Genomic DNA, 25793 nt, shown 5'->3' on the forward strand with positions numbered 1-25793 from the left:
ATGCCCATACTACACAAAGCAACCTATAGATTCAATGCAATCCCTATCAAAATACAAATGATATATTTTCACAGAACTAGAACAAATAATCCAAAAATTTGTATGTAACCATAAAAGAGCCTGAATACAACAATTGTGAAGAAGAACAAAGTTGAAGGTATCACACTATCTGATATGAAACTATCAGATAGTTTCTACAAGTCTACAGTAATCAAAACAGCATGATACTGCCATAAAAACAGACACATAGGTAAATGGAACAAAGTAGAGAGCCCAGAAATAAACCCATGTCTATATGCTCAATTAATATATGGCAAATGAGGCAAGAAATACAATGGGGTATAGTCTATTCAGTAAATGGTGTTGGGAAAATTAGGTACATGCAAAAAAATAAACTAAACCAGCTTCTTACACCATTTATAAAAATAAACTCAAATTAAAGACTTAAACATAAGACTCAAAACCATAAAACTCCTAGAAAAAAAAGGCAGTAAAATCTTTAACATTTGTCCAGTGATAGTGTTAATTGCTTTTAGAGAGAAAGAGAAGGGAGAGAGACAAACATTGATTTTGTTGTCCCACTTATTATTCATTCATTGGTTGATTCTTGTATGTGCCCTGACTGGGGATCAAACCTGCAATCTTGGCCACATGATGCTCTAACCAAGTGAGCTACCTGGACAGGGCTATTTTTTCTAGCTTATATCCTTGGGCAAGAGAACAAAAAGAAAAACAAATGGGACTACATCAAACTAAAAAGTTTTTGTCAGCAATGGAAACTATCAACAAAACAAAAAGACAACCCACTATATGGGAGATCACAGTCACCAATGATATATCTAATAAGGGGTTAATGTCTAAAATTAACTAGAAACCCAGACAACTCAACACCAAAAAACCAAACAATCCAATTTAAAAATGGGCATAGGACCTGTATAGACACCTCTCCAAAGGGACTTACAGATGTCCCAAAGACATATGAAAAGAAGGTTAACATCACTACTCATCAAAGAAGTACAAAAAAAGACCACAATGAGATATCACCTCATACCAGTCAGAATGACTATCACCAATAAATCAACAAACAAGTGTTGGCAAGGATGTGGAGAAAAAGGAACCCTTGTACACTGTTGGTGGGAATGTAGATTGGTGCAGCCACTATGGAAAACACTATGGAGGTTCCTCAAAAATTAAAAATGGATCTGCCTTATAGCCGAGCAATTCCACTTCTGACTATATAGTCAAAGAAACCCAAAACACTAATTCTAAAGACTGTAAGCATAATGCTCTCCAGTTCCATTCATGCTGTTCACAAAGGGTAGGAGCTCCTTCTTTCTTTCTGCTGCACAGAATTCCTTTTGTAAATGTACCATAGTTTTTTGATCCATTCATTTACTGATGGGCAGCTAGGTTGCTTCCAACACTTGGCTATTGTAAATTGTGCTGCTGTGAACATTGGAGTACATAGGTTCTTTTGGAGTGGTGTTTCAGAGTTCTTAGGATATAATCCTAAAAGTGGAATTGCTGGGTCAAAAGGCAGATCCATTTTTAGTTTTCTGAGAAAATTCCATACTGTTTTCCATAGTGGTTGTACCAGTTCTGCAATCCCACCAACAGTGTACTAGGGATCCCTTTTCTCCTCAACCTCTCCAGAAGTTATTGTTTGTTGCTTTGTTTATGATGGCCATTCCAACCAGTGTGAAGTGCATCTCATTGTCATTTTAATTTGCATCTCTCTGATAGCTAGCGATACTGAGCACCTTTTCATGTGTCTCTGGGCCATCTGTATGTCCTCCTTGGAAAAGTGTTCAAGTCCTTTACCCGTTTTTAATTGGGTTGCTTGTCTTCTTAGAGTGGAGTCGTGTTAAGTTCCTTATATATTTTAGAGACTAAACTCTTGTCTGCGGTATCATTAGCAAATATGTCTTCCCACATGGTTGGTTCTCCTTTTATTTTAATACTGTTTTCTTTATTTGTGCAGAAGCTTTTTATTTTGATGAGATCCCATTTGTTTATTCTTTCCTTTATGTCCCTTGCTCTAGAGGACATGTCAGTAAAAATGTTGCTGCATGAAATACCTGAGAGTTTCCTGCAAATACCGTATGATCTCAACTTTAACAGGAACCTAAACAACAAAACAAACAAAAAGCAAAACATAACCAAAGACACTGAAATAGAGAACAGGCTGACAGTGACCAGAGGAGAGAGTGGAGGGAATTTCAGGAGAAAAGGAGAAGGGTTTGCAGGAACAAGTATAAAGGACACATGGACAAAAACTAGGGGGTGGGGTGTGGAAATGGGAGGGAGGTGGGAAGGGCTGGGGTGGGGTGGGCTGGGATGGGAGTAAAAGACAGAAAATACTACTTGAACAGCAATTAAAATTTTAAAAATTAATATAAGCACCTCTTTGTTCACTGCAGTGTTATTTACAATAGCCAAGCTATGGGAACAACCCAAGTGCTCATTAATAGATAAGTAAATTTAAAAAGCGGTGGTACATTTAAACAATGGAATATTACTTGGCCATAAAAAAGAATGAAATTTTACCATTTGCCACAGCATGGATAGACTTAAAGGGTATTACACCAAGTGAAATAAGTCTGACAGAGAAAGGCAAATGCCATATGATTTCACTTATATGTGGAATCTAAATAGAAAAAAAAACAGAAAAAAGAAACAGGTTCATAGGTACAGAGAATAAACTAACAAATGTCAGAATGGAGGAAATTGGGGGTGAAGGGATTAAGAAGTACAAATTAGTAATTGCAAAAGAGTGGTGGGGATATTAAGTGCAGCATAAGGAATGTACTTAATAATATTGTAATAACTATATATGGGGCTAGGTGGGTACTTGAAATATTTGGGGGACCGTGTTATAAAGTATATGATTGTCTAACACAATGTGTACCTTAAACTACTATAAAATATTGAATGTAAACTGTAATTGACAAATATAATTAAAGTCAACACTGTCTCCCTTTTGATAGCATCAGATCCCACAGGTTAAGGGCTCAGTCCTACAAAACTGTCCTCCAACAACAGACACAATTAACAGGTTCAGGTTACCACCAGTGCTTCTGACTTATCCACATAGACTGGAGTTTGACATGACACTTCCTTGGGTTTAATTAATATGCTAGATCAACTCACAGAACTCAGAGAAACATTTTGTTTACTGGATCATCAGTTTATTATAAAAGGATATAAGTCAGGAACAGCCAGATGGAAGCGATGCATAGGGTAAGATATGTGGGAAGAGGTGAGGTGCTTCCATCCCCTCTTTGTGTGTCTTTTTCTTTCCTTAATCATGTGCTCACCAACCCAGGAGCTCTCAGAACTTGTCCTTTTGTGTTTTTATGGAAGTTTCATTACATAGTCATAATTAATTATATCATTGGCCATTCTTGGTTGACCTCAGTCTCCGTGGGATAGGAAGTATTAAGGGATGAGACTGAAAGTTCTAACTCTATGATCACATAGTTGGTTTCCCCAGTAACAAGCCCCCAGCCTTAGATTACCCAGGGACTTTTTTCTTTTTTTAAATGTTTTAAATATATTTTATTATGCTATTACAGTTGCCCTTATTTTACCCCTTTACCCCCCTGTACCTGGTACCCCCATTGACTCTAGCAATCCCCCCTTAGTTCATGTCTGTGTCATGCATGTAAGTTCTTCAGCTTCTCCATTTCCTATGCTATTCTTAACATCCCCCTGTCTATTTTGTACCTACAATTTATGCTTCTAAGTCCCTACACCATTTCCCCCATTTTCCCTCTTCCCCCTTCCAGCTGATAATCCTCCAAGTGATCTCCACATCTTTGATTCTGCTCCTGTTCTGGTTCTTTGCTTAGTTTGTGTTTTGAAAGCATAAAGTAATTTTATTTTGTGTTTTGAAAGCATAATTTTATTTTTTACTTTTTCTCTTATTGTTGTTCAAGTATGGTTGTCTCCTTTAGATTCAGTTGTTGATAGCTGTCAATTTGTTGCCACTTCAGTGTTATTTTTGGCCTTCTTTTTCTTAGATAAGGCCATTTAACATTTCATATAATAAGGGCTTGATGATGATGAACACCTTTAGCTTTATCTTGTCCAGGAAGCACTTTACCTGACCTTCAATTCTAAATGATAGCTTTGTTGGACAGAGTAATCTTGATTATAGGTCCTTTATTTTCATCTCTTTGAATACTTCTTGCCAGTGCCTTCTTGCCTGCAAAGTTTCTTTTGAGAAATCATCTGACAGTCTTATGGGAACTCCTTTGTAGGTAACTTTCTGCTTTTTTCTTGCTGTTTGTAAGATTCTCTCTTTATTTTTAACCCTTGGCATTTTAATTATGGTATGTCTTGGTGTGGTCCTCTTTCAGTTCAATTTGTTTGGGACTCTCTGTGATTGAATGTCTATTTCCTTCCCCAAATTAAGGAAGTTTTCTTCTATTATATTTTCATGTAAGTTGTCAATTTCTTCCTCTTCTCCTTCTGATATCCCTATGATTGAGATGCTGGTACATTTGGAGATGTCCCAGAGACTGTTCAGACTATCCTAATGTTTTTGAAGAATTTTTATTCTTGCTGTTCTGATGAATGCTTTTTACTATTCCTTATGTTCCAAATTGTTGATTTATCAGCTTCATCCACTCCACTGTTGGTTCCCTGTAGATTTTTCTTTATTCCACTTAAATGTAAACTTGATTTCTTCCTGGGTCTTTTTTATACTGTTGTCATATTCAGTGGGTTCTTTGAGCACCCTTATCATCAGTGTTTTGAACTCTACATCTGATAGGTTGGTTATCTCCATTTCATTTAATTCTTTTGTTCTGTTCTTTCATTAGGGCCATATTTCTTTGTCTCCTCAATTTGGCAGCCTCCCTGTGTTTGTTTCTGTATATAAGGAAGAGATGTTTTGATTCCCTATCTTACTAGCATGGCCCATTATAGAAGAGTGTACCTGTAAATTGTGTGGGGCAAAGCCTTAGATGATCAATGCAGCAGGACATTTCACCAATTTGTGGCTCTGTGTGAGGTGGCTCAGAGAGGAGACAATGCCACTGCCTGGCTTCAGAAGGTTTGCCTGGGAAGAAGCTGTCTCCTGGTACTTGTCCTGTTTCCAGTCATTTCACTTTCTCCCTATATTCCACTTGTGCTCTCCCAGTTGTTGCCCTGGTGCTAAATCCCAGAAAGGGTGGGTCTGTGGATGTCCTAATTCTGTGTGTGCCCTTTAAGAGGAGCCTTCTGAGAATTAGGCAGTTTCTTCCACCATCCCAACCCCCACTGAATTTTACAGCCAGAAGTTATGGGGATTTACCTTCCTGGCACTGGAACCCTGGGTTTCTGGGTGGTCTGGTTTGAGGTTGGAATCCTTTGTTCCCAAGGTATCCCTCCAGATTTTTATCCACCACATGTGAATGTGGGACCACCGTTCCCCCACTTCTCACTCTGTGGCTACACGTCTTTGTGCTTCTTTGTGCCTCTCCACATCTCTCCACTTCTCTCTGCATTTCCACTCCTTTTACATGTTTAGATGAATGTGGCTTCTTTAAATCCTTGGTTGATGGACTTCCAAACAGTTGAGTTTTCTGACAGTTCTGAAGGATATTTGTTTTGTAGTCTAGTTGTAATTTTTTCCGTAGATGTGCAAGGAGGCAAAGCATGTTTACATATGCCTCCATCTTGACCAGAGTTTCACCTACCTAGGGAATTTCTAAAAGTTACTTCAACAACTAAAGATACCTTTATAGGTGTCTTCTTATCACTTGGGAATTCTCAAGGATTTCAGCAGCTGTGCAAGGAATGGGATGAAGACCAAATATTAAATGGATACATATAACTTACTATAAATCACAATGCTACAAAAGCCAAAAACAATTTTTCCCCAGGCCTGGATCATTTTAACAGCACAAGCCAGGCAGTGTGGAATACTGTCAGGTGGGAGCTCCCTGCAAGCAGGGGCTTTGTTGCATGCACAGCAGAGGGGATCTAGAGCGGCCTTACCATCTCCCTTCTCCAAGTGTCGTCCAGTATCCAGTGGCGCAGATGTCCAGAGGCTTGGGTCCCGCCCTAGGCCAACTAAATCAAAACCTGCATGTTAAGTATGTGCCCATATGATTCACAATGTGGATCCTGAGCAAAAAAATTTGATGTGAAGCTTCAACTCTGGCTTCCTGGACTGCTTGTTTATGGGTCTGAGTCAACCACTATGGGAAGCCTTAGTTTTCTACCAAAAGACTGAGGCCTGCTCTGTTTAATCAGAACTGTACAAATTGTATCCTCATTTCCATAAAACAGACCTAACTGGGAACCTGAGCAGGAACTTTTACTATAAAAGGTGGCCTCCACTTTGTCCCAGCAGAACACAATTTAGGTTACTAAGTGAACCTGTGTCTCCTAGGCTGCAGCTCCTTTTGCTGAAATAAATGCTTATCATTTGGGGGGAAAAAAAAAGGAAAAAAATCATTGCAGGATAAGGAAAAAAAGATAACACCTTGAAATTTCAAAGGAATAAATTTTAATAAATTGTATCACATGCTCAAAAGATGCAAGGAGATATGAATTCTATGAAAACATACAGAAATCCATGCAGAGTAGACAGAATAAGGTGAAACAACAGCAAGATGAAAATGAAACAAACTGAATAAAACAGGAAGGTTTGAAGGAAAATAAACTGCAAATGATAGGATTAAAATATTAAATATTAAAAAGCAGAATTTTTAATATAATTAGAAAATTAAATCAGAAGGAAAAGGACAAATGATAAGGTCTTCCAAAACATAGAGGAAAATGACCAAAGGAGGGGCAGGGAAGGGAGGCACTGGAAAGATAGTGATAAAATCAAAGAGAGAAAATGCAGACAATATGGGGATAACTGATGTTCCTGAAGACAAATGTAAATGAATTACAAGCAAAAGTTAGCAGCTTGACAGAAAAGATATAACTGATTTAAAAATTAAAAAGTTGTAGGTAGGTTTAAAATTGAGTTTGCATTTTCATGTTCTGGGGGGAAAACGTCAATGGAAAAAAGTATTCCTAAACATATTCCATAAAATATTTAATTATGAATATAACAGATGTTTGAGTTTGTACTCAATGCTTGATTAACCTTAGAAAATTCATTAATTTATAAGTCAAATTTTAAAAAACCCTATAATCATCTCCATGGTAGTTTCTAATGTGAATCACATGAAAGGCTGTATGACCCTAAGTCGATTGAGTACACATGCTCTATAGTCAGACTGCCTGGATTCAGGTTTTAACTCAGTCACTTTAGGTCAGAACTTGAACAAGTTACTTAATCTCTCTGAGCCTCATTTATTGTGAGGAATAAACGAGATAATACATGAAAACAGAAAACATCTTGTATATAATACAATAAAGAGGGACCCCCCAAAAACTGAAATTATCTTTTGGAGGGCAGACCTCACGTAGTACAGGCTTCCCCTGCTAGGTGAGTGTTCTAGGAACCCATCTGTATCAGTGTACCAGCTGGTGTTATTGTGAGAGGTTGTATTCTGCTTCAGTGATTTTTTTTCCCCAAAAGTCTTTCAACACTGTTGCCCATTCCATGATGTGTGGTTTACAAGCAAACCTGCCCACACCACACTGAGTGTTCAGCAGTTTTTGATAAAAAATGACATAACCCCCGTGCCCACCTTCCCTATTCACCTGATCTCACCCCCAGAGATGATTTTTTTGTTTCCCTAGAAGAAAAAAAGTCCTCAAAGGGAACCATTTTGCCAATGTGGAAGAGGTGAGACAGAAAACAGCAGAAGCACTCAAAGGCATCAAAATCGATGAGTTCAAAAAGTGTTTTGAACAGTGGGAAAAATGCCTCGATAGGTGCAGTGCATCAAATGGAGAAAGTGGTTTAAAGGTGACTGAAGTTTAAACATGTAAGAATAATTGTAAAAACATGTAATCACAACTTTTAATAAATAAATTCCAGTTTTTGTGGGGTCCCCCATCATAGTTATTATTATTCACATTATAAAAAGCAAAATAAGACTGCTAGTTGTCACCATCATAATTTGATATATACTGGTAATTCTAGATATGAAAAAAAAATAAAACATACAATTTTAAGAAATGAGTTAAATTACTGTGATTTAAAGAGGATATCACTATATGCTTAGAAACCCCAAAAGAACCTATGGCAAAACTATTAGAAATAAGGATATTTAGACAGGAAATCAATTCACAAAAAAACAAATTGAGAACATAAGGGGAAAAAAATCACAAAAGCACAAAAAACATAAACTACCAAAGCAGTCCTTTAAGAAATGTGAGGAAAACTAAAGAACTTTATTGAGATGTAAAAATTGCCTTTAATCAGAAATATTGGATTTGGGACTAAGATGAAAATCAAAGAGAATTAAAAAAAATACAATCAGTATTTTGCCTAACATGTATTAATTCTGTCTTAACTGAGTCAGAAACTATAATAAGTGTTACATTTCTACATCTTTCAAAGGGCGGGCACTGTGTCGAACAATTTTTTAAAATACTTGACAATGTATAAAGCCATGAGCAAGCAGTATAATTTCACAATCCTGGATACATTTTTCATGTGTTTCCCACAGCAGTTTCTACCTATAGAATCCAAAATGTCACAGCTGAAGGAACTTGAAAGAATTCTAAAGGAAGCCCAAATTTTACAGACACCGAAACCAGAGCTTTGAGCCCCAAAGTGTTCTGCATAGTTAGTACTCAAAACAAAGTACCTGGTCCTTCCCCTAAACTGCTTCAAGCAGATGGACCAACAACGGAAGCAGCAGTGTGCCTCGGGCTTGTGAGGCAGGCCCAACGTCTTTCAATCCCACTCTTTTCCACCCACTCTTTTCCTCACAGAATCCAGGTTCTCTCCAAATGAATCTGGCTGCAAAGGCAGAGGCCAAGAAAGCATTTCTAGCTCATACCCTTTTATGGGTTCAGCAGCACTTAATTCAGGTGCACTGCATTTAAATAACCTACTATGAAGTTCAAGTTTCAGAAAGGAGGAAAGAAAAGACATTTTTCCAGCCCTAAACAAATATTTGTCCACACAAGTTACTTTCTTGAGAAATGGCCTGGATTTGCATTGACTTCCCCATGCATCCCCCAGGAAATACCCTGCAGGCACTGGGCTGCAGGCTGCCAAGCACAAAAGTGTGCCAGGGCTGCTTTGCATTCATTCTTACCCACATTTGACTGTTTTTTTAATTAAACATTTTACATGATAGTTCTGGATGGCTAAACCTTGTATTCAGTAAACTGTCAGTTCTGAAAAATACAGTTTGAGGGAAAAAATAAATAGAACTTCACTGGCTCCCACATAAATTTTAACATCAAAATTGCTACAGACACTATCTAGAAGCAACTACATATGGTACCTTTTCTACAAAATCCTAACAGAATACAGTCCATTATTTAAGCCTGTTCAAAAAACAAATTATTTCCAGAATCACTGTATTTCAAGTAGACTTCTGCTTTTTAAATCACTTTTCTGGTGGGTGCCTTATCCCATAAAATCATACAGTGCTTTTAGAAAAATAATATTGAAGCATTTATGAAAAGTTTGTTTAATTCGGGTCATCCAAAACAGATACAGTCAGAAAATTATTTCCAAAATATGATCAAGCCCATGGTCAGCCTTCATCTCCTTGTCATTCATACCAGGGAAGACATCACAAAATCCGGATTTTTTTCTTCCAAAGCCCATAGATATTTTTTAAATTAATATGCTTGCTTCTAGGTTATAGTATCTGCTGTTTCAGATATGACATTCCTTTGAGGTAAGCGCCGACTACTCAGTGAATTACGATCTGCTCTGAAAGCAGCACTGTGCTACAGTACTTCAGGTCTAGGAATCCAAAAGAAATATAAGGCAAGATTAGAATCTAGTTAGAAAGATGAAAATAACAACTAGAAATAATTTTTAAATACAAAGCAAGGTATTCAATCAAGCATAATCATTATGCACAGGCTCCAAGTTCCACAGGAATTCAGCGTATATAGAGAGATGCATAAATATCAGAAAATGCACCAGTTCCCATCACTCCTTGGAGAAACAAATCTGAGGAAGAGCTGGGTTCTGAGCTGCCAGGCAGGCAAAGAGAAACAAGAGAATAATGGTTCTCATACTGTGTCTTATATAAAACAACTGAACATAATTATGTGCCTGCATCATTTAATTTTGCAAGGTCTTATATCTCTTTAGTTTCTTTAGTAACAGGAATCTAGAAAACTAAATTTTCGAGACACAAACTGAGGAAGGATGAGTGAACATATTTGTTACTGTTTCTCAAATGGCACTACATCTAAAAAACTATTTTGCTGTTCCTAACTCAAATAAGTTCAATTAATTTTTAAGTGTTTTTTTCCTAAAGATTTTATTTATTTATTTTTAGACAGAGAGGAAGGGAAGAAGAAAGAGAGGGAGAGAAACATCAATGTGTGCCTCCTGCACATCCCCCACACTGGGGACCTGACCTGCAACCCAGGCATGTGCCCTGACTGGGAATCAAACCAGCAACCCTCTGGTGGGCAGGCCAGCACACAATCCACTGAGCCACACCAGCTAGGACTAATTTTCTTAACTGTTTTTCATTGTAAAATTATTCAAGATATTGTAACTAAAGTAAGTTAATATACCACCAGTACTGAACAAAACCATTTGTAGCACCATTTTCAGATCTTACTACAAAAAGGTTCTGGTTGCCATTGTCCAAGATGGTCCCCGGTGTCTTCCACTTCCTAGAACTCATGACCCTGAGTAGCCCCCTCTCAGTGAATAGGGTGACCTACTGGCCTACGCAATCAGTAAGATGTAGCAGGAATAGCAGTGTGTTGCTATGGCATAAAAGATACTGCAACTTCTACCTTCCTTTCTCTTAGATCCCTTGCTCTGGGAGAAGCCAGCTGCCATGTCATGAGGACACTCAAGCAGTTTGATGGAGAGGTCCAGGTGGTAAGAAACTGAGGTTTCCTGCCAACAGCCAGCACCAATCTGCCAGTGCCCTGAAGTGATCCTCTAGCCCCAATCATGTCTTCAAATAATGGCAGCCCCCAAAAAGATCTTGACCACAACCCCCGAGTTAGAATCATAGCCGAGTTAGGTTCATAGCCAGAATCATACAGCTGGATTCCTGACCCACGAAAACTATACAAAACAATAAATGCATATTCTTTTAAACTGCTAAGATTTGGGATAATTTGTTACAAAGAAATAATTTTAAAAGGGCTCTAAAAGAAAATTATGGCACTTTATTTTGTAGCATTTCCTAGAGAACCTAAGACCTCAAAATCATTTAAAATTACTATTTATTTAGTATGTATTTTCTTCCCTTTTATCTACTATTTCATAATTTTTCTTGGCCTTTTTAAAGAGATGTGTTAAGAAAACCCATTAAAAAGTGAAGTATTTTGTACTAGATCTTTAAGCAAAAAAAAAGTAGTGGCCCTGGCCAAGTAGCTCAGTTGGTTAGAGTGTCATCTCCATACATCAAGGTTAAGGTTCAATCCCACCTCAGGGAACATACAAGAATCAGCCAATGAATGCATACTTAAGTGCAATAATACATAGATGTTTCTCTCTCTCTAATCAACTAATCAATTTTTTAAAAAGTATGTGAATATATACTGAGTGATACTTAATACTCCTTTCTTTGTCCCATATAATTATCTCATACATCATGTAATATAACATTTCATTACATATGTTAGTAACTTTAAAAGACATAGACCATGTACCATTACAACAGTATTTGTGAAAACTACGGAACCACAAAATTAGAGCTTACTAGAAGCAGGATGTGTTAAAAACCCACACGAAAAAAACATGGTTCTTTGCTTTATTATTAAACAAAACTAATTCTGTAAGTCCTCCAACTAACACAAAGCTATAAATAACAGCATCTAATCTATTTTTATATGTTAGGCAACATATATACGGTTCTTAGTTAAGATGAAGAATGACTGATGAACATCACCCATAAAGGAGCATACATAATCAGCCTTCAGTTATTCTCTTCTCCATTCTAAATTCCAGCTCCTCTAGGCTTTTCTCATATGGATCTGGGAGTGGTAATAATAAATTTTCAGGAGAATCCATAATAAATGTTCTTGAAGCCTAATCTCACACATGACTTTATAACATAAACAAATACTTCAATAATAAAATTCAGGTCTCCAAGAGGAAGCAGATTTTTGTTTACATCATTCAATAAATATTTATTTATTAACTATGAAGTCCAAGGAATTCTGTGGAGTAACATGAAGGATAAAAAGGCAAAAAGAGAAATAATCTTGCCTCCACATTGTTTACAATCTTCTAAGACAGATTCAGCATTCACTTGATCCATCAAACTAAAAATAGACAAGACTCCACTCTGATCACTTAAGTATTCACAGCCTAGATAAACATATAGATTGGTGTGTACATAAATAACAATAATGCATGTCATAGGAGAGGCAGAAAGTAAATTTGTACCATGCAGTTGGGTGAGAAGGGGTAGATTAAATAGATTTAAAATAGAAGGCAAGTACTTCCTTAAAATGGGCCATAAGAGAAAGGAACTAAATGTGTCCAGTGGATACAAAAGTCATTCCATGCAGAAAAAGGCTCTGGGTAGATTTTCAAGTCTTCTCTCTTCCCTGGGGCAAGCACACAGGTGCCACTCACTGCAGATAAGCAGGGTGAGGATGGAAAGTACCTTCACCTTGGCTCCTTCACTCCCTGCTCCCAGCTCTACTTCCAAGGGGTGCCGGTGAACCCTGTGGTTGTGTGTGCTCACCCGATTCTCTGAGGTGGCTTTGCTGACAGCCAGATTCCAATTTTGAAAGGAAATAACTCAATTCATCTGATTTCTAATAAGTTGTAGAAACCTGTACTACATTATCTACATTCTTAATTAGCTCTTCCCACTCTGTTAATTTCTGAATCAAGAAAGTTAATCTCTGGACAGAAGCAAGGAGAATCACACCATGTCTTGTTTATTCAAGACATGGTGTGATTCTCAGTCATCAAAATTCTCAGGTGGGAGCACCAGAACTTCTCTTGTCATATAGGAGGCACTGAAATGCTGGCAAGACTCAGGACGAGCCGGAGAGAGACAAAAGGAGTCACAGGATCAAGAAACTGAAACATCATAATAGTCTTTCAGCCAGAAGAGACTTGCCAGGCTTTCTTATGATACAGTGGCCCAGAATGAATCCTTATCATCCCTTTCCTAAGCAGTCATGACATGTCCAAGAAGTTTTAAAAGTGCAGTGGATGATGGTGTGGTAAATCATGTAAGTGGCCTCAATTTTTCACCCCTCACTTTATCCACATCCTTTGCTTTGTGACATTTCAGTTTTTTCATCAAGAGGCAAAGATATTTTCCCACTTCCTGCCTCTGAATCCATCTATGTGACTTGGTCTGAGGCAGAAGTAATGATGCACCAATTCTAATCCTAGGGTTCAAAGAGTCTTGCGTGTTGCTCTCTTGAGCTCCTGCTATCACTGTGAGAAAGGGGACTGGTCAGGGCAGTGGTTCCAGGGTAAAAACATGCATGGGTATGCTTGGTCTAGATGTTGGTCCCAGAGGAGATACATGAGCAGAGCTGCCCCAGCTAGTCTCCAGCTGACCCACAGACACATGTGCAAGCCTATCTGAGATCAGCTGACTCTAACCAATCAACAGATGTGAGAACTACAATAATATTGTTTTAAGCCTGTGGGCTTTGGAAGTTGTTATACCACATTAGCTCACTGATACAGCTGGTGAATGACATAGATGGTGAGAGAAAAGTATGAGGCTAATAAGGTCAAATCATGAAGGATCCTCTATTTTACCTATGTTTAGAGGTGGACTCTACCCTGTGGTCAGTGGGGATCCAGCCAAAATTTTACTGCAAAAATAAGATTATACATGTGGCTGGTGGAAAACTTTAGTCTGAGTGAGAACTAGAAGTTGGTCCTGAAGATGCTCCCCAGATGCAGGAGAAGCTGATGAGGGCCTAATTTAAGGCACTGTTGGTGGCAATAAGAAGGTTTAAAAGAATATTTATTAATTCCCATTCTCTGTTCCTTAAGGATATTCTTACAGATGAAAGGAAACAATTAAGCCCTGGCTGGCGTAACTCAGTGGATTAAATGCGGGCGGGCTGCAAACCAAAGTGTTGCAGGTTCAATTCCCAGTCAGGCCACATACCTGGGTTGTAGGCCACGGCCCCCAGCAACCACACATTGATGTTTCTCTCTCTCTCTTTCTCCCTCCCTTCCCTCTCTAAAAATAAATAAAATTTTAAAAAATCCAAAAAAAGAAAGGAAACAATAATAAATAACCCTCAAGTTTCTGAAACACAGGGGAGCCCCATCTTGAGTCTAAATGGGATCCACAGATGTCTGAACACATCTGACAAAGTCTGATGAGACAGGCCAACTCAGAAAAATCTCACTTGCATGAGTATGGAGAGTCACAGGGGTCAGGGGAAGGAAGGAGCTAGTTATGATGAGCAGAACCTGGCAAGAAGGCTTGGTCTTCTGAGAGAGGAGACAATTCTGTCTCTCAGATTTGTCTCCTAAGCCAGACCAGAAGCAGACTCAAGTCTGCTTCGCAGTATGTATGTGCTAGGACGGGGAGGGGGATGGTGTAGAGGGGACACAATGAGGATGGGTACTGTAAGTAGACAATGAAAGAATGAATTCAAACTGTACCATTAAGAGATGAAGAATAATCGTCCTTTCCGAACCCAATCCCCCTGCCCTAAAAAGGCCTGAATTATCCAAGAGACTCAGTAGGTACAGTGTGTAAGGCCCATGATTCTTTAAGGAACTACAAACATGTTTTCATTTTCATTTCCTTTAAAATAAGAAGAAAAAATATGTAACAATGATTAACATGTAATAATGAATATAGCCTGAACTGTTTTGCTCTATATCCCAACACAGTCATAAGATAGTTTTTAATATTTTTCACGGCAGGAGGAGCCTCTAAGGTAAAAGTGCCAAGAGCCCACAGAAGTCATAATGTAGCCCTGGGGCCAGCACAGCGTAACTCTGGAAACCCGAGAGCCCTGAGGTACAGTGGACATTACCAGGATGGGGTTATGTAATTGCCCTTTCCCTCCTACCCCCTCAGAAAACATGAGTAGTAAATTCCAAGGCCAGAGGCAGAGGAGGTATTTAACAGACTGATAGCAAATAAGTCTGGGGTTATCTTCCTTATTTCCTCTCCTCTTCTCTCCTAAGGGAGCCTCTGCCCCCGATGAGGCATCCCACGAGTAGCATGGTAAGAGAGCCACCACCAAGAAGAAACAAGAAATCTCCCCAGGGGCCTGTGCAGACACCCTACTTGCATTGCTATGCAGCGTGATGATAGGCACCAGAGAATTAAGACTATTGGAATTATACTTCAAATCAGTGGCTTTCAACTTTTTAAAAGCAGGGTCCTTTTTTCAAACAAATCCTTACATGGAGGTCCAGAATATAAAGCAGATCCACAGAGGATGTTGCAATTAGGTGAGTCCTGATGGTAAGGGCCAATCCTACCCACTCAGTCCTCCCCACCCCACTCCACAGGACCCCAGGACTCTCTGGGACATGGAAATCACTGTTCTTGCTAAGTTACAGTGGAATGCAAATTGGCTTTACATTTAGAACTAATTTTATTCACAAATTGCTTTATGACCATATAATCATTTAGCTCCCATAGATTCAACTATGTATAGTGAGAGTAGGGAAGGAAAAAGAAGCAATCTATTTAAGTGGAGGCTCTATGTGCACAAGATGACAAGTTTAACTGGGCGACTGCCTCAGTCTCAGTTCCTCGTGCAGCCTCAGAGGATGAGCATCTCATCAAAGAGTGATTCTGGTTTTAGGGAGAGGTACAGCCCTAAACAGTAACCAGCCAGGTCATTTTGGGCTCAGTTTAGTTCCACTGGACCTGTACAGGGACAGAGTACTCATCTCACACAGCCCCTTTTCCTTCAAGATGTTCAAGGGTAATTTTGACTGTTCATCATTTTAAACTTAAGTGCTAAAACGAACAAAGAAAGAAAAGAAAAGAAAAGAAAAGAAAAGAAAAGAGGGAAGGAAGAAAGAAAGAATCTTAAGTGCTGATTTAGGAACCTGACACTCTCATAAGGTAAAATTTCCACATTAACTTTCCTCATGGAAATCCTCTGATGTTCAGACAGTCAGCAGTGGCTTCAGTGCCACTGCTTTCTCCAACTTTTTTCCATGTTAATTCCATGAACAACATGTCTGAAGTAACTGAATAACGAAGAAAGTAAAAAAGTTTTGACATTCCAGGTATGCAAGGATGGTACAATATATGCAAATCAGTAAATGTAATACATCACATAAACAAAAGCAAAGACAAAAACCACATGATCATATCAACAGATGCAGAAAAAGCATTTGATAAGGTACAGCACCCATTTATGATAAAAAACACTCAGTAAAGTGGGAATAGAGGGAGCATTCCTCAACATAATAAAGGCCATATATGAGAAACCTACAGCCAACATTATACTCAATGGGCAAAAATTAAAATCTTTTCCACTAAGAACAGGAACAAGACAAGGATGTCCACTTTCACCACTTCTATTCAATATAGTACTGGAAGTTCTAGCCACAGCAATCAGACAAGAAAAAGAAATAAAAGGAATCCAAATCGGAAAGGAGGAAACAAAACTGTCACTGTGCAGATGACATGATAGTGTACATAGAAAATCCTATAGACTCCACCAAAAAACTGCTTGACCTAATGAATGAATTTGGTAAAACAGCGGGATACAAAGTCAATATCCAGAGATCAAAGGCATTTCTGTACACCAACAATGAAACAGCAGAAGCAGAAATCAAGAAAAAAATCCCATTTGAAATAGCAAAAAGAAAAATAAAATATCTAGGAATAAACCTAACCAAAGAGGTAAAACACCTGTATTCAGAAAACTACATAACACTGAGGAGAGAAATCAAGGAAGACACAAACAAATGGAAACATATACCGTGTTCATGGATTGGAAGAATTAATATCATCAAAATGTCCATATTACCAAAAGCAATTTACACATTCAATGCAATACCTATTAAAGTACCAATAGCATATTTCACAGACATAGAACAAACACTTCAACAGTTTATATGGAACCATAAATGACCCCGAATAGCTGCTTCAATTTTGAGAAAGAAGAGTAAAGTAGGAGGAATCACAATGCCTGACACTAAACTATACTACAAGGCCACTGTAATCAAAACAGCCTGGTACTGGCATAAAAACAGGCACATAGACCAATGGAATGGAACAGAGAGCCCAGAAATAAACCCAAGCCTCTACAGTCAATTAATATTCGACAAAGGAAGCAGCAACATAAAATGGAATAAAAATAGCCTCTTCAACAAATGGTGTTGGGAGAACTGGACAGCTACGTGCAAAAAAAATGAAACTCGAGCACCAACTTACACCTTATACAAAAATAGACTCAAGGTGGATAAAAGACTTAAATATAAAGCGTGACACCATTAAAGTCCTAGAAGAGAACGTAGGTAGGAAAATCTCAGATATTTCACGCAGAAACTTTTTTACTGACTTGTCTCCTAGAGCAAGGGACATAAAGGAAAGAATAAACAAATGGGACCTCATCAAAATTAAAAGCTTTTGCACAGCTAAGGAAAACAGTATCAAAATAAAAAGAGAACCAACTGTATGGGAAAACATATTTGCCAATGATACCTCAGACAAGGGTTTAATCTCCAAAATATATAAAGAACTTACACGACTCCACTCTAAGAAGACAAGTAACCCAATTAAAAAATGGGCAAAGGACTTGAACAGACATTTCTCCAAGGAGGACATACAGAAAATCCAAAGACACATGAAGCGATGCTCAATATCGCTAACCATCAGAGAGATGCAGATTAAAACCACAATGAGATACCACTTCACACCAGTCAGAATGGCCATCATAAACAAAGCAACAAACAACAAGTGTTGGAGAGGATGTGGAGAAAGGGGGTCCCTAGTGCACTGTTGGTGGGACTGCAGACTGGTACAACCACTATGGAAAGCAGTTTGGAACTTCCTCAGAAAACTAAAAATGGATCTGCCTTTTGACCCAGCAATTCCATTGCTGGGACTCTATCCTAAGAACACTAAAACACCAATCCAAAAGAACCTTTGCACCCCGATGTTCATAGCAGCACAATTTACAATAGCTAGGTGCTGGAAGCAACCTAGATGCCCATCAGTAAATGAATGGATCAAAAAACTATGGTACATTTACACAATGGAATTCTATGCAGCAGAAAGAAAGAAGGAGCTCATACCCTTTGCAACAGCATGGATGGAGCTGGAAAGCATTATGCTAAGTGAAACAAGGCAGGCAGTGAAAGACAAATACCACATGATATCACCTTTAACAGGAATCTAAACAACAAAACAAAACAAAAAAAACTAGCAAAATATAACCAAAGACACTGAAATAGGGGATAGTCTGACAGTGGCCAGAGGGGAGAGAAGAGGGAATTTCAGGGGGGAATGGGTAGGGATTACAGGAACACATTTGGAGGACACATGGACAAAAACTAGGGGTGGGGGGTAATGGGGGGAAGGGGGGAGGGTTGGGTGGGTGGGCTGGAATGGGAGTAGGGGGGAGAAAACTGTACTTGAACAATGATTAAAATTAAAAAAAAGTTTTGAATTGATAATATCAGTAAGAGAATTAAGGACTTAGATGATAACACTTGAAATACACTTGTAAATTTTGATAATCATATAGTTTATATTTCAGAAAATAAACTGTGTCATACAATGATACCAGTGTTGTGACACTACAGTATAAATTTTAGAGCAGAAACACAGATATATTCTAAAAAATGTCAAGAGTTTCCATAATAATTCCCATTTTGCTTATATTTCAAAAATGAAGGTGAAATACTTTCTCAGACATTTTGCTTATCCAGGGCTTTTCCAAAAAGAGAAAGCCAAGGTTAGACAAACCTACAATGCCCTACTGAGGGCCACCCACCTTACACACACTTTGAAATAACAATGTCCTCGTGTTCTCTCTTTTGTTCAAAAGAATATAATCACACAGAATGACTGACAGACAATTCACAATATAATATAAATTAAGTATTGACAAATAACAGCCCACCAACCGAATATGGCCAAGTCACCTATTTTTGTTTGAATAATGAGCTAAGAATAGTTTTTATGTTTTTAAATGATTAAAAGTCAAAAGCAAATAATATTCATGGCAACTAAAAATATATGAAATTCAAATTCCAGTGCTCATTAATAATGTTTTGAATTTAATCTATAAAAATTGTGGAAATTTATTTTCTCTAATTACATAAGCACTTAAATATTATCCTTGATTTTGCCTCTTGGCCCACAAAGCTTCAACTATTTACTATCTAGCCCATTACAGAAAAGGTTTGGTAACCCCTGATGTAAATGAGTGATAAGTAATAAGAAATTACCACTCTGTGGGAAAAACAAATCTTTTAAAGGAACCAAAGGAATGAATTCTTTGCTCTGGAATTTCAGACAAAACAAATACTTTAAGAGTTGGTATATATCAAAAAAACAATCAACCATCTCCTTAAGTAGAGTTACATGGGTTACACTGATTTTATCACCTCGTTACATACCACATTGTCTAAAAAACTGATGAACTGGGATTGCCCCTTAAAATTAATTTCACTAAGAGTTTAGGGCTAAGAATTAACCACTCTTACTTTTCCCTTCCTCTTTAACTTGACAAGATTTTTATTAACCAAATATTTTACAAAAAATGGTATCTGTGAAAAAAATCTACTTAATGACAATATATTAAATAATTTTAAATTCACAAAGCATATCAAAAAACCTTCTTTATTTTTACAGATTGTTAAAAACATTCATAGTGGAACACCCTGTTTCCCAAATATACCAGGCCCTTTCTTGCCTCAGCACCCTCACTTATGTTCATCCCTCCGTCAGGGACTCTCTTTCCTCTTGTTGTGGTCTCCTTATGGGGTGGGGAAAGAAGGGTTTCATTTTTTCCTTCCTTTCTTCCTTTCTTCCTTCCTCCTTTCCATCCTTCCCTCCTTCCTTCTTTTTCCTTTTTTTTTTTAAAGAAAGCTTTCAAACGTTTTGAAAACCATTTTTGAATGAAATTCCTCTCTTCCTGGAAGTTCACTCTTTTGTTCCTATAGAATTAGTTGTTCCTACAGCACATTACTGGTACTTCCTTTGGCATTTATGCCATTCTATTTGATAAAAATGTTCTTTAAGAATAAGAATGTATCACCTCTAGTTCTTTATAATTTCAAGAAGCTGGTTGTCTTCTGGCATTCCTCATATCTGGAATGGCACCCCAAAGGAGCCAGATGCAAATATAGAAAGGAGGAGCCATCCTTGATGTCTCTCCTCTCCCCCAATGCAATTCATCACTGAATCATTAAATTTCTGTCTACATATTTCCAGATCCCCAACCGTGGCTTCTTAACTGTTATAACCAACAACCAATCTCACCACCTCCTACCACAGCCATTCATTCCTCACACTACAGTCAGGGTGATCCTCTCAAATCCAAGTCAGACGAGTGTACGTATTACACACTGACATCCCTAACTAGGCTCATCTATCTGTACCTCAGGCAGTCATAGTACCATATGACCATATGACTTGCAAAATTCTGTCAGTGTGTGAAGCCTGTCTCTCCCATCAGATCCCAAGGGCAGGGACTATACCACAGTGCCTGGCATACAGAGGCTGCTCAAAGATGTTTTGTGATTGCATTAATGCTGGGCAACATCTTATTCTTCATTGCATCCATGAGGCTGCCAAGTATTAAGTGATCCATTTTGGAAGTTCTATAATTCTGTAACTTTTGGAATTGCTTTCACAGACAGTTTGCCATCCACAAGAGAAAAATATGTCCTCTTCTTCATTGCTACACCTGGATTTTTTTTTGACCCACATTGGGTCTATCAAAGTTACCAAGGCACTGCTTTAAATGACATTTGGTTGTTTCCAAAAAATCCAGCCTATCCCCAAAGGTTAGATACTTGTCAGGCACTGGTGAACACTTTACAAACATAATTCATTTAGTTCTCACAACAAACTTGGGTGGTAGTAGCTATTATCATGCCAACTTTACAGATTTAATAAAACCAACAAACTGCAGTTTAGAAAGGTGGTTGAGTCTGAAGATGTGCAGCCTTCAACCTTGGACTATAAAAGGAGTGATTTTATAGCAAAATGCCCATGAATGAAATATTGGGTAGTGATGTATCAAATTGATGTTTGCCTTTGTATTTCCTGGAAATCCACAGTCTAATTTCATTATCTTTTGTTGGTCCTTGTTCAAAGTATTTGGGGCCCCTTCACGATGCTGAGTCATGCTAAGTAAACCTGGAAGGAGTTATTAGGAAGACAAAAATATGAAACAGAAGTATCACATGCCTTCATTATAGATGTAGCAAAAAGATCAAGGGAAAGGAAAATTACCTCAAACTGGCACAAAAGTAGTTATGGAAGGAAAGTTTAAAACTGGTTGGTTGTTCATTCTTGTGAATTCAAGATATGACTCATATTAAAAACATGGTAGTGAAGTAGCAATATAGAAATTAAAACAAGGTTTTATTTTAAAACTGCTGGAGATAACCTAAAATACAGAACACTGAAGTGAAAAGAGAAGAATTAATATTAAAAAACTATCCATTTTGTACTTTTCTTCTTTTTTTAGTCTTCCTCTTCTATTCAGCCTATTTAAAGATAATTGTCAACTTATGTTTTATCGTAAATACTTATCTTTACAATATCAATATTAAGGAGTGGTGTCTGGCCATTCTTGCTTTTCCAGTCTTTATGTTAAAACCTCTGGACCTGCTACACTAGACAAGCAAGTGGTTTAACAGCTGGGGGAGGAGGGGCAGCAGTCAGTGGCTGTTAAGTTCACCAAAACAACTCACTCATAACATTCTCAAGCCCATCCACAGAATAATGAAAGCATACGCTTAGTATGAATTTAGAAATTACTTAAGAAACAAATTGGTAAATGGAAAAGTATCATCTCCAGGTTAGCACTAGGAAATTACAGTCAATTGTAAAATCTAGCATCATCCCCTGTGGATTAGAAAACATTCTCTATGACAAAAATACCTGACTTACCCATGTTTCTGAGAGTACTATTATTTAAATTAATTTAACTTTTATCTGCATTCCAACTATATATTTTCTCTTAAATTCATGAGACTAAAACAGAAAGGAGAAAAATTACTTATCTCTGAGCTGCTTTATTCTGAGTGACAATTCTGTCAGTTACAACTTCTGTTTTCTTAAAATTATGTTTACTATCTTCTCAATAAAAAGAGAATCTCTTAAAAGTATTTATACAAAGAATTACCTTAAACATGTTTCAACTGTAAGAAGATACTGCTTTAAATAAATATTTTTCTAATTGGGAACAAATATATTAAAGGAAATTTACTTTGGACATGACTTAATAGACAGTGAGAATCTCAAAATGTACTCTACAAGACATTTATTCTTGTGTCTCTCTATCGTTAACACATACATTAAGTTGCCAATATATAAACAAACAAACAAAGGTGCACATTAAAAACAATAAAGATTGATAAGCTGACATGAGAATGTCTTATAAACACTTTCTTCTTATGTTATCCAAAACTAACTATGACATATAACCACATTTTACAAAAATGAAAGCTCAGAAGCAAAATAAGTCCTACTACAAAACCTCATAAAGGTGTAGAAATTGGAGGTATCAATCTTCAAAGGAGAAGGTACAACAGGGCTGAAAACAGCCTTCCTGGGCCTCCCTCCGGGCACTCAAAACTTTCTCTCTCACCAAAGCAGAAGATGGAAAGTGTTGAAAATAAAGGTGCTAGCAGCAATGAATACTTGAACACAAGAAAATTATTTGTTCTTTTCTGCTCTTGCTCTTTTCCTCTGTAGTTTGATGACTTTCTTTAGTGATATACTTATATTTTTTTCTGTATTTTGTGTATTTAATATAAGTTTTTGCTTTGTGGTGAATATGAGGCCTACATATAACAACTTACATCTATAACAGTCTACTTTAAGTTGATATCAACTCACTATTCTAAAGCTCAACATTTTTACTTTTCCCCACCACGTTTTATGCTTTTGATGTCACATTTTACATTGTCTTATCTTGTGTATCCTTTAACTTATTATTGTAATCATAGTTATTTTTACCACTTTTGATTTTAACCTTCATACTGGCTTTATAAGTGATTAATCTACTACCTTTACTATATATTTATTTTTCCAGTGAAATTCATTCTTTTATATGTTTCTTGTTACTAATTAGTGCCCTTTCTTTTCAGCATAAAGAAGTCCCTCTAACATTTCCTGTAAGACTGGTTTAGTGGTAATGACTTCCTTCAGCTTCTGCTTGTCTGAAAACTCTTTATCTGCCCTTGGATTCTGAATGAAACTTTGCCAGTTAGAGTATTCTAGGTTGAAAGGGTTTTTTCTTTTTATTTTTGTCTTTCAGCACTTCAAATACATTCTAATAACTCTTTACCTGTTGGTGATAGGAAATGCTCTTTTGTTTTAATTCTCTCTTTCTGGAACTCCTATTATTGGGATGTTGGTATTCTGGAGCAATTCTCTTATTTTTATATATTTCTCTCTCATTTTCCTCTTCATTGTCTTCTCTTTGTTCTAGAAGAAATTTTTCAGCATCTGCTTATGATAAAATCTCTCTCAGTAAAGTAGGTATAATAGCAACACGCCTCAACATAACAAAGGCCATAGATGACAAGCCCACAGCCAACATTGTACTTAATGGTGAAAAGCTGAAAGCCTTTCTCCTAAGATCAGAAACAAGACAAAGTTGCACATTCTTATCACTTTTATTCAACATAGTATTGAAAGTCCTACTCAGAACAATTAGTCAATAAAAAGAAATAAAAAGCATCCAAATTTAAAGAGGAAGTAAAACTGTCACTATCTGTAGATGACATATTGTATATAGAAAAATGCTGAAGACTCCATCAAAAAACTGTTTGAACTAATAAACTAATTCAGTAAAGCTGGAAGATACAAAATCAACGTGCAAAAATCTGCAGTATTTCAGTACATTAATAATGAACTATCAGAAAGAGAAATAAAGAAAACAATCCTAAATAAACCTGCATCAAAAAGAATAAAATACCTACAAATAAATTTAACCAAGGAGGTGAAAGACCTGTGTACTGAAATCTATAAAACATTAAAAAAAGAAATTGAAAAAGACACAAGTAAATGGAAAGATATTCCCTTCTAATAAATTGGAGGAATTAACACTGTGAAAATGCCCATACTACCCAAAGCAATCTACAGATTCAATGCAATCCCTATGAAAATTCCAAAGGCATTTTTTCAAAGAAACAGAACAAATAAGCCTGAAATATGTATAGAACTACAAAAAACAACTCTGAATAGCCAAATGAATCTTGATTAAAGACAGACAAAGCTGGGGACACCAGGCTCCCTGACTTCAAATTATACTATAACACTATAGTAATTAAAACAGTATGGTATTGGTATAAAAGACACACAGATCTGTGGAACACAACAGAGAGCCCAGAAATAAACCCATGCATACATAGTCAATTAATACAAAGGAGACAAGAATATACAATGGGGAAAAGACAGTCTCTTCAATAAATGGTATTGGGAAAACTGGACACCTATATGTAAAAGAATAAAACTCAACCATTATCTTACACCAGCCATTATCAACATTAACTCAAAATGGATTAAAGAATTGTACATAAGACTTGAAACCATAAAACTGCTGGAAGAATACATAGGTGGTTAAGTTCCTTGGCAAGTGCTGTTGATGACTTTTTGAATCTGACACCAAAAGCAAAAGCAACAAATGCAAAATAAATATGTGACTACATTGTACTAAAAAGCTTCCGAACATCAAATGAAATCATCAATAATATGAAAAGTCAAGCTACTGGATGGATGAAAATATCTTCAAATCATGTATAAGAAAATATCTTCAAATCATGTATTTAAAAATATCTTCAAACAAGGGACTAATATAAAACATACATAAAAAACTCATACAACTCAACAGTAAAAAGAAAACAAAAATCCAAGTAATAAATGGGCAGAAGTTGAGGAGATGGGTGAAAAAGGGGAAAGGATTAAGACTACAAATTGCCCATGTACAAGCTGTATGGGGCCCTGGCTGGTGTGGCTCAGTGGATTGAGTGCCAGCCTGTGAACCAAAGGGTCACCAATTCAATTCCCATTCAAGGCACATGCCTGGGTTGTGGGCCATGTCCCCAGAAGAGGGTGCATGAGAGGCAACCACACATTCATATTTCTCTACTTCTCTTTCTCTGTCTCTTCCCCTCTCTCTAAAACTAAATAAATAAAATCTTAAAAAATAAATAAATAAAAGCAGTATGGGATGTCAAGCAGAACATTATATTCCCTAACAGTCAACAAAATTGTGAAGTTCTGGCCAAGATGGAGGCACAGGTAGATATGCTTTGGCTTCTTGCACAACCAAAAGGAGGAAACAACCAATTTAAAAATAAAAAAATGATAAGAACTGCCAGAAAATCTATCTGTATGGAAGTCCAGCAACCAAGGAGTTAAAAGAAGAAACATTCATCCAGACTGGTAGAAGGGGTGGAGATGTGCAGGCAAGGTGGAGATGACATGTAGCAAGGCAGCAGCTGGCAGACCAGGGGTTGGGTCCCACATTCACAAGCAGATAAACCAGGAGGAACAACTGGGGAGTTAGACCACACAAACAAGGGTTCCAGTGTGGGCAAAATAAAGCCTTAGAACCTC

General features: G+C 37.3%; 1 protein-coding gene across 2 annotated transcripts in view; it reads right to left on the reverse strand.

Moving 5' to 3' along the window:
- LOC118501288 overlaps nucleotides 1-25793 on the reverse strand; it is a 164732-nt gene that overhangs the window by 82046 nt on the left and 56893 nt on the right. The gene's annotated exons all lie outside the window — the stretch shown is intronic.

This window comes from Phyllostomus discolor, chromosome 1, assembly GCF_004126475.2.
Source record: "Phyllostomus discolor isolate MPI-MPIP mPhyDis1 chromosome 1, mPhyDis1.pri.v3, whole genome shotgun sequence".
Classification (NCBI taxonomy): Eukaryota; Metazoa; Chordata; class Mammalia; order Chiroptera; family Phyllostomidae; genus Phyllostomus; species Phyllostomus discolor.